This window comes from Euprymna scolopes, chromosome 3 (genome assembly GCF_053919585.1).
Source record: "Euprymna scolopes isolate OS-2025 chromosome 3, ASM5391958v1, whole genome shotgun sequence".
In the NCBI taxonomy this organism is placed as follows: domain Eukaryota; kingdom Metazoa; phylum Mollusca; class Cephalopoda; order Sepiida; family Sepiolidae; genus Euprymna; species Euprymna scolopes.
In genome coordinates this window covers 66,252,655-66,269,832 of record NC_136484.1, presented here as the reverse complement: position 1 = coordinate 66,269,832, position 17,178 = coordinate 66,252,655, and the positions used below count along the sequence as shown (strand labels likewise).

Genomic DNA, 17,178 nt, shown 5'->3' with positions numbered 1-17,178 from the left:
CGCGAGAAATAGTTACATGTATGTGTGAGAGAGAGAAAAGGACAGCGATGTAAAACTGGATAGAGTTATCCCCCTTAACTAATGCAGACCTTTTTACTAGAGGGCGTTATTACAAAAAAATTTCTTTTTCTTCTTCCCATGTTTTTTAAAGTCGTCTGCTTACATTTCCAAACGGAAAGCTGAATCGGTAAATGCGCATATTTCTATTACATTAAATAGTGTTTTCCTTTACACAATGGGTACTGAATGTTTGCTTAAATTAAATGAAAAAAGTTACCTTTTATTTTCATTTTCTATTTAAAAAGCCATTATTAACATGTGGAGAGTGTTTTTTTTATTATTCTGTACTTTCAACTAACAATTTCATTTAAAAGATGATATATCAAAATTTGAATTTAACTATAATAAGGATTATGATACCTGTTCAGTGCATATTTACCTATAAGTATGACCAACCACTTATAATTCAGTAACTGTAATTTAAAAAAAAATAACAATTATAATAAACAGAACGACCCATAGAAATCTATCTATATTCTTTTTTCATTTTAATATACTTTCATAGAAATGCTTCTGTTATGTAAAAAAAAACTATTTTCTTTATGCCACAAGTGTCACGCTCATACATGAATTCCATAGCTAATATAACGTACTGACCCAACGGGTCACGGGTGGTCTAGTATTATATATAAAAATCATAATGAAAGTGTGTAAACGTCCGTTTTCGGTATGAAAATTAATTTTTGTACTGTACCTTCTGCATATATTAATCAAATTGTGAAGACAAACAAACTAACAGCAATACAACTTTATGATAATATATATATATATATATATATGTATACACACACACACACGCACACACACACACACATATATATATATATATATATATATATATGTATATATATAGATAATACCCGCATTAAGCTGGTCTGCAGTTTAATTTGTTGCTGGCTATCTTGCTCTTGCTTGTTGCTGGATCTCAACATTTTGAACCGAGAGAGAGACTTAGCTGTCGTACAAAGCTAAAACTCTGTAACATCATATTTGTATAGATACTCCCTCAGGCATTTGGGCTCATGGATTTTAAATGTCTGAGGGAGTGGCATTCGTCTGACAAGACGTTGCAATCATCATATATATATATATATATATATATATATATATATATATATATATCTGCGTTCCTCCAGGTTAATATTGTCAGTAGTCAATCGCTGGGTTTCTTCCAAAGAGAGATCAATCTGATCTTTATTTGATATTTTTATTTAGTTTTATTTGGATGCGGTGCAACTCTTTTGTGAATATGTTGAGTTAACAGTTGGCCTTATTTAAGCACGTGCATAATTGGAGTATTTTTTTCTTTATGTCTTGTTTATTGCTATTTATCTATTAGGTATGTTGTTATCTTAAAGCAAAACTATTATTTATGATGTATTTTTTTTTAGAGTAAAACTATTTTTATATCTACAGCTGATTGTTAGTTCACTTTTACAATTTAGTAAGCTTTGGTGATTCAAAATTAAAAAAAATCTTATTCATGTATAACTCACGCAGCCGTCTAAATATTTCCATGTGCTGGTCCATCCTATTATTTTCCACACAATTATTGGCGAGCGCCCGCTTCCTCTCAGATCCCAGTAATGTTTCGTCACTGATGTATTGAATCGGGGTTCAATTATTGAATGCGCCTTCATGGTTATTATGGTTTTCAAATTTTTACTGGCAAATATTGTGTTTTGGTAAACAATATATTTGATTAGGTAATTATTGTTAGTGGACAGCGTGTGCGAGTTCTACAGCTACAGGTTTACTTTTAACTTTCTTATTTTTAATTGGAGGTTGCTCTAAGGTTTTATTATTATAATTTCTAGTGATTATATTATTGTCAATTATAGTTTTATTGTTGTATTGATTAATTTTTACGAATTTGCTTAGTGTTTTTATTTGTGCTTTAATTATATGTTCTAATTTTTTCGGCAGTTTTAAGTTATTGGTACTAGTGCACTTATTGATCCGTGCTGAAATGATAACGTTATTATTTAAAAAGCCATTCTTAACATGGGGAGATGAGGGCGTTTTGTACCTATTCTATACTTTAACCATACAATTGAATAAAAAAAACATATCATAAAACTTTAATTAAACTTGGAAATACGATTTAAAAAATTGCGCGGATCAGTAAGTGCACTAGCAATAAATCACCTTGGTTATTTTATTGAACATTTTGTACAAGAGAGTGATATACGATGAGATTTAGGCATTTTTTATATTAAGTTTAATCTTTAGTATCTGGATAGAGAGAGAGAGAGAGAGAGAGAGAGAGAGAGAGAGAGAGAGAGAGAGAGAGAGAGAGAGAGAGAGAGTTGTAAAACAGATACTATTTCTCTGACTTTTTAATTTTTATTATAGCTGTCTCTTATATTTAATCTCAATATTATTATACTCACTATTTTTTACAGCTGTGTTGTAAATATTGCTTGTCTGAAGCAATTTTCCTTGCTAGAATTATTAAATAAATATTCCTTGCTAGAATTATTAAATAAATTTTCGTTGCTAGTGTTATTATCGAACGTTCGTTCGATGGAAATAGGCATATGTTTTATTGATTGACTTAGGGTGAGCATGCTTTGGGTTTACGTATATTGGACTGGCGTTTTCTCTTAGATATGGCTCGTATGCATTTTATTTTAGTTGAAAGTGACACCAAAATGTTAGTTATTTTTATATGAGCTAATGTATTTACTCTTAGGCGTATTTCTCATTTCCATACGTATAAGTTGTTTGAAGTTTTATCTCTTGACCTTGTTGGAATATCTTATTATCGCTGATCCATCATCTCTGAATATACCGATGTTTATTAAATGTATTTGTAATACATAAATAAATAAGCTAGCACATGTAGACACTTAGACCACACTTGTAGATTTACATAGAACGATAAGTTTACAATTAAATTGAAAAAAAAATACACTTATTAAATGTTAGAAACGAAATACCAGCCAACTGTAGACATAGAATAAACTTTACGTTAGGATAACTACATACATAACAAACAAACAAACAAACAAATAAAATAAAATCTAATTTAATAAACATTTAAAAGAGCAATGAATAGCAATAGGTATAGAAAATCAATCATCCCAATCACGCACTTGCTTAAATAATGTTGGATAATTGGACTGGGCAGCGCCGGGTTTTCGGAAAATATTAAGTAAGGCGTTTGAGGTAGTCGTGTCCCATTTGCTGACCGAATGATGTAAGTCGTGTGAAACAAATGAAACAATCGGTATTCCGATTTATGCAAAGACAATAAGCAGAACGGAGATAACCCGACGCGGTGAACAGGCTTATCTGCATTCTTTCGTCGTCCTCACAACCTGCTACCTCGTCAACCTCTCGTTCTATAACCGTCAGCTACAAGTTGATCGTCAAAATAAACGACATCTATATATATAAAAGGCAAAAATCGGTGTGTATGTATGTATGTATGTATGTTTGTTTGTAACGCTAAAACTTTTGAAAGACGGAACCAGAGTTGACAAATTTGGTATCATATTGCACCTTGATCACCCGGATGACAAATATCGAAATTTCACGTCAAACGGACCAGTAGAAAGGGGTCAACTGATCGTTTTTCTCCTAGGGGGGCCCCCCAAAAAACCTGTCATTTTAACGTTATTCAATACGTGTCACGTGACGTGACGTCAGCTCAAACTTTTGACAGACACAACCAAAGTTGACAAATTATGTATCATATTGAACCTTGATCACCCGCATGACAAATATCGAAATTCCACACCAAACGGACCATTAAAAGGGGGTGAACTGATCATTTCTCTCCTAGGGGGGCCCCAAAAAAAACCTGTCATTTTAATGTTAATATTACATAATCCAAAAACGCTTAGTCATGTCACGTGACGTGACGTCAACATCCAGTAATGGCGAACAAATGTAAACAAACACTTTGTTTTACCGATACTTTTGTAATTTCTCTTCTGCTTTGTTCTAGAGATTATTAAACTCCATGACAATGTCTCCAACGTAATTAACTGGTTAAAAATAGTATTTATACAAGAGTTTTAACGAAAAATATCAGGAAAAAATGTACAGGAATAAAAAAAAATTCAGCTTTCAAAATATTCGTCGATAAAAAAACCGATCTTTATATTTACGCTAGCCATTTTGTATATTACCACGTGACCTGCTATCTCTTAAACTGGAGGGGGGGGATCCACTTGAATCCAACAAAACCAGTAATTTTTTTTTTCTATTATATATACATCATTTTCTATAAAATTAAGTGTAGACTTTATAATTATAACAAAAAATGTTATTCATACTAAAAAAAAAAAACGCTTAGTCATGTCACGTGACGTGACGTCAACATCCACTAATGGCGAACAATTGTACCTATTTACTATGCCTCCCCACGGGACAGAGTTAGACACCAGGGTCGTTTTTTAACGTGGAGAAAAGGTACAAAAATAAAAATTGTCTCAGTCGTGGAGGATTTCTCCTCCACCGAAAGAGAACAAGAAATAGAAGTGCAGCATCTGAAGAACAGATACTACACTTTGATCTTGACCAAAAGGTCAAGAATGCGAACAATTGTAAATAACAACTTTTTTCACAAAACCAACACCGTCTTTCTTTTTTTTCTCTCTCTCACCCACTTACTCTTCCCTCTCTCTCACCCTCTTTCTCTTGACGTCACACCACTGTAAAACTGTGGGGGGGGGAACACATTCCCAGGCATTATCTCCTATAGATGCACATTTTATTAGAAATTCAGCTTTCAAAATATTAGACGATAATAAAAATATAAAACCAACACCCTCTTTCTCTTTTCTCTCTCTCTCACCAACTTACTCTTCTCTCTCTCTCACCCTCTTTCTCTTGACCTCCTACTACTGTTAAACTGTGTGTGTGTGTGGGGGGGGGGAAGAGGCAGCTTGAAAACCAACAAAAACAGTGCACAGTTTCCCAAGCATTTGGGGTGGGAAGGGGGGGGAAGAAGCCGAGCGCACAGTTTCGTGTGAGAGAGAGAGAACAATTCTCAACCTATATACTCAACAAATTTTTTATCTACAGATTTGAAAGTTTGTATATAGGGTATTCAGACATATGGAAATATATCTAGCATAATCTATCTATTATATCTATAAAAGTGAAAATGTGTGTGTGTGTGTGTGTGTGCGTAAGAGAGAGAGAGAACAATTCTCAACCTATATACTCAACGTATTTTTATCTACGGATTTTAAACTTTGTATATAGGGTATTCAGACATATAGAAATATATCTAGCATAATCTATACATTATATCTATAAAAGTGAGAATGTGAGTGTGTGAGAGAGAGAGAACAATTCTCAACCTATATATTCAACAAATTTTTTACCTACAGATTTGAAAATTTGTATATTGGGTATTCAGACATATGGAAATATATCTAGCATAATCGATCTATTATATCTATAAAAGTCAGAATGTTTGCGTGTGGTTGTGTGTGTAAGGTTGCGAGAGAGAGAGAGAGAACAATTCTCAACCTATCTATTCAATAAATTTGTTATCTACAGATTTGACCATTTGTATATAGGGTATTCAGACATATGGAAATATATCCAGCATAATCTATCTATTATATCCATAAAAGTGAGAATGTGTGCGTGAGAGAGAGAGAGAGAGAGAGAGAGAGTAAGTACAATTCTCACCCTATATATTCAACAAATTTTTTATCTACCGATTAGAAAATTTGTATATAGGGTATTCAGACATATGGAAATATATCTAGCATAATCTATCTATTATATCTAGAAAAGTGAGAATGTGTGTGAAAGAGAGAGAGAGAAGAGAGAGAGAGAGAACAATTCTCAACCTATATATTCAACTAATTTTTATGTACAGATCTGAAAATTTGTATACAGGGTATTCAGACATATGGAAATATATCTAGCATAATCTATTATATCTATAAAAGGTAGAATGTGTGTGTGTGTGTGTGAGTGAGTGAGTGAGTGAGTGAGTGAGTGAGAGAGAGAGAGAGAGAGAACAATTCTCAACCTATATACTCAACAAATTTTGTATCTACAGATTTGATAATTTGTATATAGGGTATTCAGACATAAGGAAATATATCTAGCATAATCTATCTATTATATCTATAAAAGTGAGAATGTGTGTGAAAGAGAGAGAGAGAGAACAATTCTCAACCTATATATTCAACAAATTCTATCTTTACAGATTTGAAAATTTGTATATAGGGTATTCAGACATTTGGAAATATATCTAGCATAATCTATTATATCTATAAAAGTGAGAATGTGTGTGTGAGAGAGAGAGAAAGAACAATTCTCAACCTATATACTCAACAAATTTTTTATCTACAGATTTAAAAATTTGTATATAGGGTATTCAGACATATAGAAATATATCTAGCATAACCTATCTATTATATCTATAAAATGACCATGTGTGTGTGTGTGAGAGAGAGAGAGAGAGTCAGAGAGAGAGAGAGAACAATTTTCAGCTTGTGTGTGTGTGAGAAAGAGAGAGAGAGAAAGAGAGGAAGGAAAATTCTCACCCTATATATTCAACAAATTTTTTATCTACATATTAGAAAATTTGGATATAGGGTATTCAGACGTATGGAAATATATCTAGCATAATCTATCTATTATATCTATAAAAGTGAGAATGTGTGTGTGAGAGAGAGAGAAAGAGAGAGAGAGAGAACAATTCTCAACCTATATATTCAACTAATTTTTTATCTACAGATTTGAAAATGTGTATATTGGGTATTCAGACATATGTAAATATATCTGGCATAATCTATGTATTATATCTATAAAAGTGTGAATGTGAGTGATGGAAAGAGCAAAAAATTCTCAACCTATATAACCTATAAAAGTGAGAATATGTGTGAGAGAGAGAGAGAGAGAGAACAATTCTCAACCTATATATTCCACACATTTTTGGGCACAGATTTGGAAATTTGTATATAGGGTAGGCAGACATATAGAAATATATCTAGCATAATCTATCTATTATATCTATAAAAGTGAGAACTTGTGTGTGTGTGTGTGTGTGTGTGAGAGAGAGAGAGAACAATTCTTAACCTACATACTCAACAAATTTTTTACCTACAGTTTAGAAAATTTGTATATAGGGTATTCAGACATATGGAAATATATCTAGCATAATCTATCTATTATAACTACAAAAGTTAGAATGTGTGTGTGAGAGAGAGAGAGAGAACAATTCTAAACCTATATATTCAACAAATTTTTTATCTACAGATTTGAAACTTTGTATATAGGGTATTCAGACATATGGAAATATATCTAGCATAATCTATCTATTTTATCTATAAAAGTGAGAATGCGTGTGTGTGAGATAGCGAGAGAGAGAGAGAGAAAAAGAGAGAGATAAAAATTCTCAACCTATACATTCAACAAATTTTTTATCCACAGATTTGAACATTTGTATATAGGGTGTTCAGACATATAGAAATATATCTAGCATAATCTATCTATTATATGTATAAAAGTGAGAATGTGTGTGTGTGTGAGAGAGAGGACAATTGTCAACCTATGTATACAACAAATTTTTTATCTACAGATTTCAAAATTTGTATATTGGGCATTCAGACATATTTCAATATATCTGGCATAATCTGTCTATTATATCTATAAAAGTGAGAATGTGTGTGATAGAGAGAGAGAGAACAATTCTCAACCTATATACTCAACAAATTTTTTATCTACAGATTTGAAAATTTGTATATAGGGTATTCAGACATATGGAAATATATCTAGCATAATCTATTATATCTATAAAAGTGAGAATGTGTGTGTGTGTGTGAGAGAGAGAGAGAGAGAGAGAGAGAGAACAATTCTCAACCCATATACTCAACAAATTCTTTATCTACAGATTTTAAAATTTGTATATAGAGTATTCATACAAATAGAAATATATCTAGGATAATCTTTCTATTATATCTATAAAAGTGAGAATGTGTGTGTGTGTGAGCGAGAGAGAGAGAGAGAGAGAGAGAGAGAACAGTTCTCAACCTATACATTCAACAAATTTTTATATATAGGGTATTCAGAAATATCGAAATATATCTAGCATAATCTATTATATCTTTAAAAGTTAGAATGTGTGTGTGAGAGATAGAGAGAACAATTCTCAACCTATGCACTCTACAAATTTTTTATCTACAAATTAGAAAATTTGTATATAGGGTATTCACACATATGGAAATATATCTAGCATAATCTATCTATTATATCTATAAAAGTTAGAATGTGTGTGTGAGGTAGCCAGAGAGAGAGAGAGAGAGAGAGAGAGTAAGAACAATTTTCAACCTATATATTCAACAAATATTTGATCTACAGATTAGAAAATTTGTATATAGGGTATTCAGACATATGGAAATATATTTAGCATAATCTATCTATTATATCTCTAAAATTGAGAATGTGTGTGTGAGAGAGAGAGAGAGAACAATTTTCAACCTATATACTCAACAAATTTTTTTATCTACAGATTTGAAAATTTGTATATAGGGTATTCAGACATATGGAAATATATCTAGAGTAATCTATCTATTATATCTATAAAAGTGAGAATGCGTGTGTGTGTGAGAGAGAGCGACACAGAACAATTCTCAACCTATATATTCAACAAATTTTTTATGTACAGATCTGAAATATCACATTTGTATAGAAGTAGAAATCTTGATACCTACTCTGATACCTAATAAAAGAAAGGACACTCTTTAGGGCGGATTTTGATTATAACAAGTCACTAATTAGAAATTATAATAAACATTCTAATAATTTAAGAATTTTACCAAAATAAAATTGCATGGTAATCACCCAATTTCTGCCACAAAATTTTGATTGGCAGAACTCATAAACATAAAATATATATTTTCTAATTTCATCTTTTTTTTTTCTTTTTACATAATCTGGTTTGATGTTTTCCCAAATATTCAAATCACTATATTTTGCTGCTTAATATCAAATACAGCAACTGAGTTATTTTTATGCATCAAACTATTACATTTTCTCATTCATCCAAACTAATCACTGAACATCAATTTCATATTTTCTTCACTAAAATATTACTGTGCTTGATGTCATCAAGTGGAGCGGATCATTTTTTTTTCATTTGTTCACACATTTTTCCAATTTATATATATTTTAAAGATTCTTAGCCTATGTCATTGCATACCAATCTGTTTATTAAAAGTTAAGGTTCACTGTAAACACATATGTTACACCAAAATAAAAACGCTTCAGATAATGTCTTGATATTCAATTCAGTTTCTCACATGACATCTTATGAAGTTAGTAGAAATGTTACAGACTTTTGAATCTCAAACACTTTCAATACTGTGCACTGATATTTTCTTTTTTGCAATATAAGCACATTCATGATTTTTTTTACAAACGTTAAAAACTTTCACATTGTGTAGCAATATACTGAAACAATTATAAAAATATTTGTTTTTATTTTGAATGATGCAGGGCATCTGAAGAGAGATTTTTCTAACAAAATGAAAGTATAATTTTTAGCAATAGGTATCTAGGAAAAGGCCACTACATATGTTATAAGTTCCAAATTTCCACAACCTGGCAAATACTGGTACATGCTAGCAAATTTAGATTTGCAATTACAAAATATGATTCTAATTTTTTCCTTTGCTCTTTATTCTAACACTACACTAAGTTTACTGTGTTATTTCGCTACAGTTGATATTGTGTAGAACAATAAGAAAATCATAGTGAACAATGCATTCAACAAATTTCACACACATTTCTAGATACCTATATCTAATAAGTTCAAAAGAAAGGACACACTTAGGGAGGTATTTTGGTGGTCAAGTCACTAAAAAGAGATTAGCTGGTTTCCCGGCATAGCCCAGGATATAATAAAGATTGACTGAAATACATGTTCTAGCTGGTTTCTAGGCGTTGCCAGGGATGTAATATAGACACATTATGTTGTATATTACCTGTTCTCTTCTCCCTAAGGTAAAACAATTTCATATACATGCTGTAAATTACCTATGCTAGGGATAAAACATGAACAATATCAGTCCTAGGGTAGATAAAACAAATAATACATAGAGATGAAAGATTCCTCTCCCCTAAGAATCAAACATATGTTCAATATCTGCTTTTGTTTTTTCATTGTTTATACGGTCCCGAGCAACGCCGGGTAGCCCTGCTAGTTATTTGATAAAGCGCAATCGTTATTTGTTATTAAAAAACGACGAGTGCATGTGTCACTAAAGTACAAAGAAAACTGACAGATAAACAAATATACATTCGGGAAAGCGAAGCTGAGTGAAGTCTTTATACATATACGAGCAAGTCCCCCGGCATTGCCTGGTCGTAAAATACGCTTAAATATGATATTTGGATCAATGCATCAATCGTATTTATTATTATATTGTATTAGACTTAATATATATTTAAAAAGAAAAAAAAAAATGACTCGTGCGCCTACACCGAAAATCAAAACCAAAATGTTTATCTTACGAGCCGTCGTTGGACCGTCACCTGGGAAATTCCATTTTTTTTTTTAATTTTCACACTTTTGCACCGATTTTCTAAAATCCAAATATAAAGGAAAGTTAGGCAGGCAATTTTTTTAAAACAAATATATATATATATATATATATATATATATATATATATATATATATATAAATAAAGAGGTTTGTATTTACTATAAGGTATTTATGCAAATATTACGCAAGTATAAATCATGTAGAATATCTACATGAATATGTAATAGTAAACTAAAGGTGATCATCCGATAAGAAACCGAAAAAACTAACAGAGAATTAATTAAAATGAACGTTTAAAAGAATATGCAAATTAGCTAGATCTTTTGCAGATAAATGAAATTCCACGACCCATATATAACAAAATTGTATTTTCTTTTTAAATAAATAGAAAACAAGGTGTTAATATAAATATACATACACACACACACACACACACACACACACACACACACAAAACAAGTATAGATTTTCTACGCTCGCTTACAATACAACACCTGTCAATTTGGTTGCCTGACCAATTCTTAACTCAGCACATTCTTAAAAGCGTTAAAACTGAACAAAACGATGTCACGTACAGATCAACTGTGTCCGTTTGGTTAATTAAACATTAAGAGAAAAATAAAACTTCGTTAGTCATACTAAACACCACGTGGATATATAAGAAACAACAATAACCAAAAATGTCTAATAACCTGACTATTTACTGCGAAAATGAAATGCGGACGCCTCTTTGTAGCTTAAGTCATCATCATCATCTTGCTGCCTCGGTCGAGATAAAACTCACTACACCCTTCTAGTCCCTCCTATCTGTCAAAGCACCTAGAAGATCTTCCTTGGAGATAAATGTATCTCGTTGTATCCTATCTGGAAAAGTTAACTTTGGTGATCGATTGTAAGATGACGTGTGCCTCCCCAGCACAAATGAAACAAGTTCAGCTGTGATACGTGCACAATGCCCAGCAAACTGAACATAAACTAAGGTTGATACTCTCGGTAAGTCTCCATATATCATTTCTAGAGTTGGGTGGTTCCGCCCTGAGAGATTGAGTACTCTTCTTAAAAGGCGTGTGTAACGTCCATCCAAATGACGCTGTTGTTTTGATGAAAGAGTCCAAGTTTCAGATCCATAGAGTAAGATTAGCTCAATAAGTACGCGGAAAACTTGGATTTTGAATTTGCGAGCAAGATGGATTTCCAGATCTTATCCATTTTGTTACAGGCAATCCACGCCATGCCGTTTCTTATGTTAAAGTCTCTCTCAGAGTTCCTGATGTGTGATACTTGTTGGCTTCAACACATTTGAGACTGTTGTAAGGGTTTTAATTTCGTGATTGTTGCGAATGTTAATTGGCATACGCTCAGTCTTCGTAGCATTCAGGTGAAGCCCTGTACAGTTTACTGTTGATTCACAAGAAGATAGGTGTGCCTGGGCGCTAATGAGGTTGTCAGACAACAGCACAATGTCATCAGTAAAATCAGCATCGGTGATGTAAAATGCAGGATTACGTGATCTTTTTCTAGATTGATACATTCTATTATGTAGCTTAATTACCATAAATACATTTTTGTACTTCACTACAAAACCCTTGTTACATATTGAACACTGTTGAAGAAAATATTAAATATATATATATACATACATATGTATGTGTGCAGGGCGTTTGCTCAGTTGGTAGAGTGCTTGCCTTGCATGCAAGAGGCTCGGGTTTCGAATCCTGAGTTCGGATGTGTCTAACTGATGAGCCCAAATGAGGGCGAAACTCGAGTCTTGAACTTCCGGTACTTTGACTGTCATGGCTCTTGTGGGCTGCGACGTTGTTTGGCTGTTGAATTTATTATATATATATATATATATATATATATATATATATATATATATATATTAAAATCCATATTATTGTCTGCTTGTTTCTTTGTTCACAATTTGATTAATGTATACAAATAGTTTATTACTTTATTGTTTCATTCATTTCATATATTGCAAAATATACGATTAGGAGGTGACTTCATTTGCATATTACATTAAGGAAAATCGATTTTATTAAATAGCGCTATATTACTTATTGTTTATAGTGAGAGAATTTTTTTACATGTTCTATTTAAGTTTGTTATTTAAATTTGATTTATATTGATAACATATTTAATTTAATTTATTTTTACCGACATCAATATTTTTTAGAAATCGGTTTGAGTTATTTGCCCTGGGCGTCAATTTTTTTTTCGGAGGATATTACAATTAAAAACAATTCACACAAACTTTCAAGCATTATTTTTGGAATTAGTTTAAAGAAAATAATTTCCGACTTGATTTCGTATTTAAGGTTGTGGTCCAGTTAATTTTAATTTTAAAATAAACAAACAATTCAATTCAACTACGATTTTTTATTTAAAAAAAAAAAAAAAAACAAATTTCATTTACATTTTTTACCAGTTTTTTTTTTCACTTTCTTTTTAACATCGTAACTGCTTAATTTCTTTTATTTTAAAGCGCATAAGTCATAACTGATCATTTTTATAACATAAAAACGTGTATTTCGGTTAACACAACGTCTACTTTGATATTTTAAAACAATTATTTACTGTTTGCTTTGATGCAATAGACCGTAAACTAATCTTTCTAGACAGAGGCAGCATTAAAGAAATTCAGTTTAATTGGTATATAGTCATAAAAAGGTGCTCAATATCCAGAGAATAGCTTCTCTTCGTATCCCTTCTGCCGAAATGTCTGGTGGAGAGTTTGTCACATACTTCTTTTTTTAGGGGCGATTACATTTTCGTGTTTTCATCCGTTCTTTTATTTTTGAAATTTTTGTTGGGGTAACGATGGAGTTGACATATAATAATGAAAATCTGCTCAACCGAATTTCATGTCAACCCTGGTAACGCTGGGTATCCATGCTAGTAACATTATACACGTACACATGAAATAACACTAGTATATGTATATAGATAGATATGTTTGCTCTTTTCTTATTTGTGTTTCCCTTTCTTTTTTCTTCTTCCATTTTTTTCTTATTTACTGTCTTATTATTTATTTTCATCTTTTCTTTCTTTTCTCTTCCATACATTTTTTATTTTTTTTTCCCTTCATTCTTTCATTTTTTTCTATCTTTATTTCTTTGTTTCCTTTCTTTCTTTTGTATTACCTTTTTATGCTTTATTTTTCCTTCAATTTTTAACCCACCTCTTCAGCTCTTTTCTTTCTAATTATTTCATTTTTTTTTTCAGTAATTAATTTCTTGGCATTTTTCCTCTTATGGCAGCATTATCATTTTTTTCTTTGCGTTTTCTTCCGTACTACTTTTCTGTCTTTCTCTTTTTTTATCATTTCCTTTCACTTGTCGCCCCTCTCTTTCTCCCATTTTTGAATTAAAACCATGAACTTTTGCTATTTCATCCATTCATCTTCTCAGCCATTTCCGTTTCCGGTCTTCGCAGAAACAATGTTTATCCAAACATTTATAGTTGGTCTTATAAATTATTTCAGCGAATACACGCAATTCCGAAACTTTTTTCTTTCTTTAGCATTATTAAATAACCGAGCTGAAACAAAATTTGATTATAACAAAGTTGCCTGGGAAAAATAACTTCAAACTTGTAAATCCACCCCCCCCAGTATTTCAACACATATTTTTATACTTTTTTCTTACATTTATTTCTTTATCGTTTTCTTTTTCGAATCAAATTATGCTATCATTTAAAAACACACACACACACACACACACACACACACACACACACACACACACACACACATATATATATACATATATAAAAATTCATTTTGTTGAAATAAGGATAAAATGAACTGTACGCCGATGTAATCTATTATTTTATTTTTGGAATCCTTTGAGGTGAGGCTTCATAATTTGTGTATTCATTTAACCGCGACTCGTGGTATAGCTGATAAAGGTGTTGGATCTCTATTGGTCCAGGTGAGCATTGTCTGAAGATGACGGTTTCAATCCTACATAAAAGCAGGCCAGAGGATTAGTTGGCCAAAAAACGTGGTGAGATAACAACTATGGGGATTCAGTTACTAGACTCAGCACTTCTATCCCGTCACCTAACAAATCTAAGAAGGCCAGAGGATAAGTTGGCCGCAACGTGGTGAAATAACAACTATGAAAATGAGGTTAACAGTCCGCAAAAAAAAAAAAGAATAAACAAATTTATACCGACGGTTTTTCAAAAGTGCTCAATATATTTATGAACCAATTTTCTATTAAAATTAAAACAGCCTGAATAAATGTTTTCCAAAGACCAAAACGATTAAAAAATTGTTGAAATAATATATTATACCGATTTTATTTACCTCAAATATATTCAACGAAAAAAAAAAAAACGAACAGAAAACTTTTTTAAGAATGACTATAATTGAAGGCCACCGACAGAGAAATGTTAAAACTATGGTGGGGGTGGGGGAACAAAGTGTGACCGAAAACATGCCGCGTTAGTTGTAGAAACATCGACTTCGAAAAAATTAATACTAAACCATTCGGTGCTATAGAAAAAGGAAACGAGTCTTTTCCTTTTTCTATAGCGTCGAATGGTTCAGAGTTGCCTCACGAAGTCTCATTGACTGAAACAGATGGCTGTTTGTAGCAACCATATGTAACTGCTTACCAGCGAAAAAATAATTATATATATATATATATATATATATGTATGTATGTATGTATGTATGTATGTGTGTGTGTGTAACGTTTTTAAACTGCAATGAACAGCCGTAAAAATAATAAATAAAATAAAATAAAAATATTAAGTTATCTTGAAAAATATTTTTTTCCTGTACTTTCATCTAACAATTTACGCTTTTCGTAAACAGATTTTTACGTATTTTCTTTAAAATATATATTATTTCTGTAGACCCCCCCCCACAAAAGAAAGCTTGACTGAACAAAAGGTCTTGAAAAAACAAAAAAAAACAAAACTTGTGCTTACACCTAAGAATTTACGGTGAAAAAAAAGTAAAATTTTCATCTTTTCTTGAAGGAAAAAAAAAAACCCCAAAAACTTTTTGTTGATTTTTGAAAAAAAAACAAAACAAAAAAAAATATATATATAAAATAAAATAAATAAAAATATTTTCAGTCCTTTAAAGGTAGGTTTTTGTTATTTTTGATTATTTACATTTGTATTTTATTTCCAGTTTTTTTTAAGCGTCTGTTACAACGCTCGGCTTAAACCGATGATTGCCGGTCTCGCCCGATTCATGCTTGACGGGGACTCCCGAGAATCTGGGTCAAATTATGCAAGACTATGTAATATTTAAAAATAAAGCAACACATCTGTCCGTCTACACGAAATTATTTTTTCACGCTAGAAACGTCTTGCGATTACTAAATTAATTTCTTTGGGGAGAGTTTTTTTTATCTTTTGAACTCGGAACGTATAAAAAAATTCATCAGAGGAAATAACTACTCGTTTCATAAAAAATCGGTGTCGGAAGTAATAATTCTAAATAAATTTAATTAAATATATTATCAATATAATTGTTATTTAGAGTTGATGAAATAACAATCTTAAATAGAACACTTAAAACAACTCTTTCGCTAGAAACTTAATCTAACATACAGCTATTTAGTACAATTGGTTTTCCTTAATATAATAAACAAATGAGGTGACCTCTTAATCGTAGATTTTTTTAAAGGATCATACTATATATAGAAATAAATGAAATAATAAACTAACGGATCTTTTGTATATATTAATCAAATTGTGAACGAACAAACAAACAAAAATACAGGAATACGAATATATATATATATATATATATATATATATATATATATATATATATATATATATATATAGTTATTTGTTTGTGTGTAATCGTTTAATCTTTTTAAATCAACTATCCGTTTTCTTCTGGTTTTCATTTCCATTTCAACTTCATTTATTTGAGAAATGTTTTTAAACTGCTCATGATATACAACCGTTTCTTTTAATCACAGTAGACGCATGCGCATAGAACTCATCTTTTCATTTTTTTTTTTTACAGTTGTCTTAAACTGTCATCCGTCCATCACAAAGAAAAATGAACATTTAACTTGAAAACTGAAAATATTTATATTCCCAGTTTATGCAGAAATTCTCCAAGTATTACATTATAATTACGGTTACGACAGAACCGACATAACGTTCTTTTTAAAAGTTGATCCATATTTGGGGGCGGCATCTTTTTGTAATGGAATTTGTCTTTGTTTTTCTTTCGTCTTTCTTTTAATGTTTATTAAAGCTTTGGTACCATTTCTTTCTTGATGTTTGGAAAATAGGAATTTGAATAAATCCTTTTCATGTCTTTTTTTTTTTACTGTATTTCAGTTTTTATAAGAGGTATGTTTTAACCGGCGGTTGTGTGTTTAGTTGTTTCCTCGGCATGCTTGTTTGCGCATGCGATTTTAAAACACAGACACTGGCAGACATGCGCAAATAGAAACATGTATCAAACGATATACATATGAGTCTCAAAAACGTTTTGCATGTTTATATTTTTTTATATCATTTTAGATATACATCTATATATCTATATAAATTTAGGTAAAAGTGGCACCGGAATAAATGGCCTAGCACCCACTCCTACCAGTGT

The 17,178-nt window shown here is 31.3% G+C and overlaps 1 pseudogene; it reads right to left on the bottom strand.

Annotated features, from left to right (window-relative positions):
* Positions 1-4,477: 4,477 nt before the first annotated feature.
* LOC145264741 (U2 spliceosomal RNA) lies at positions 4,478-4,611 on the bottom strand (annotated as a pseudogene).
* Between the last annotated feature and the right edge of the window lie 12,567 nt (positions 4,612-17,178).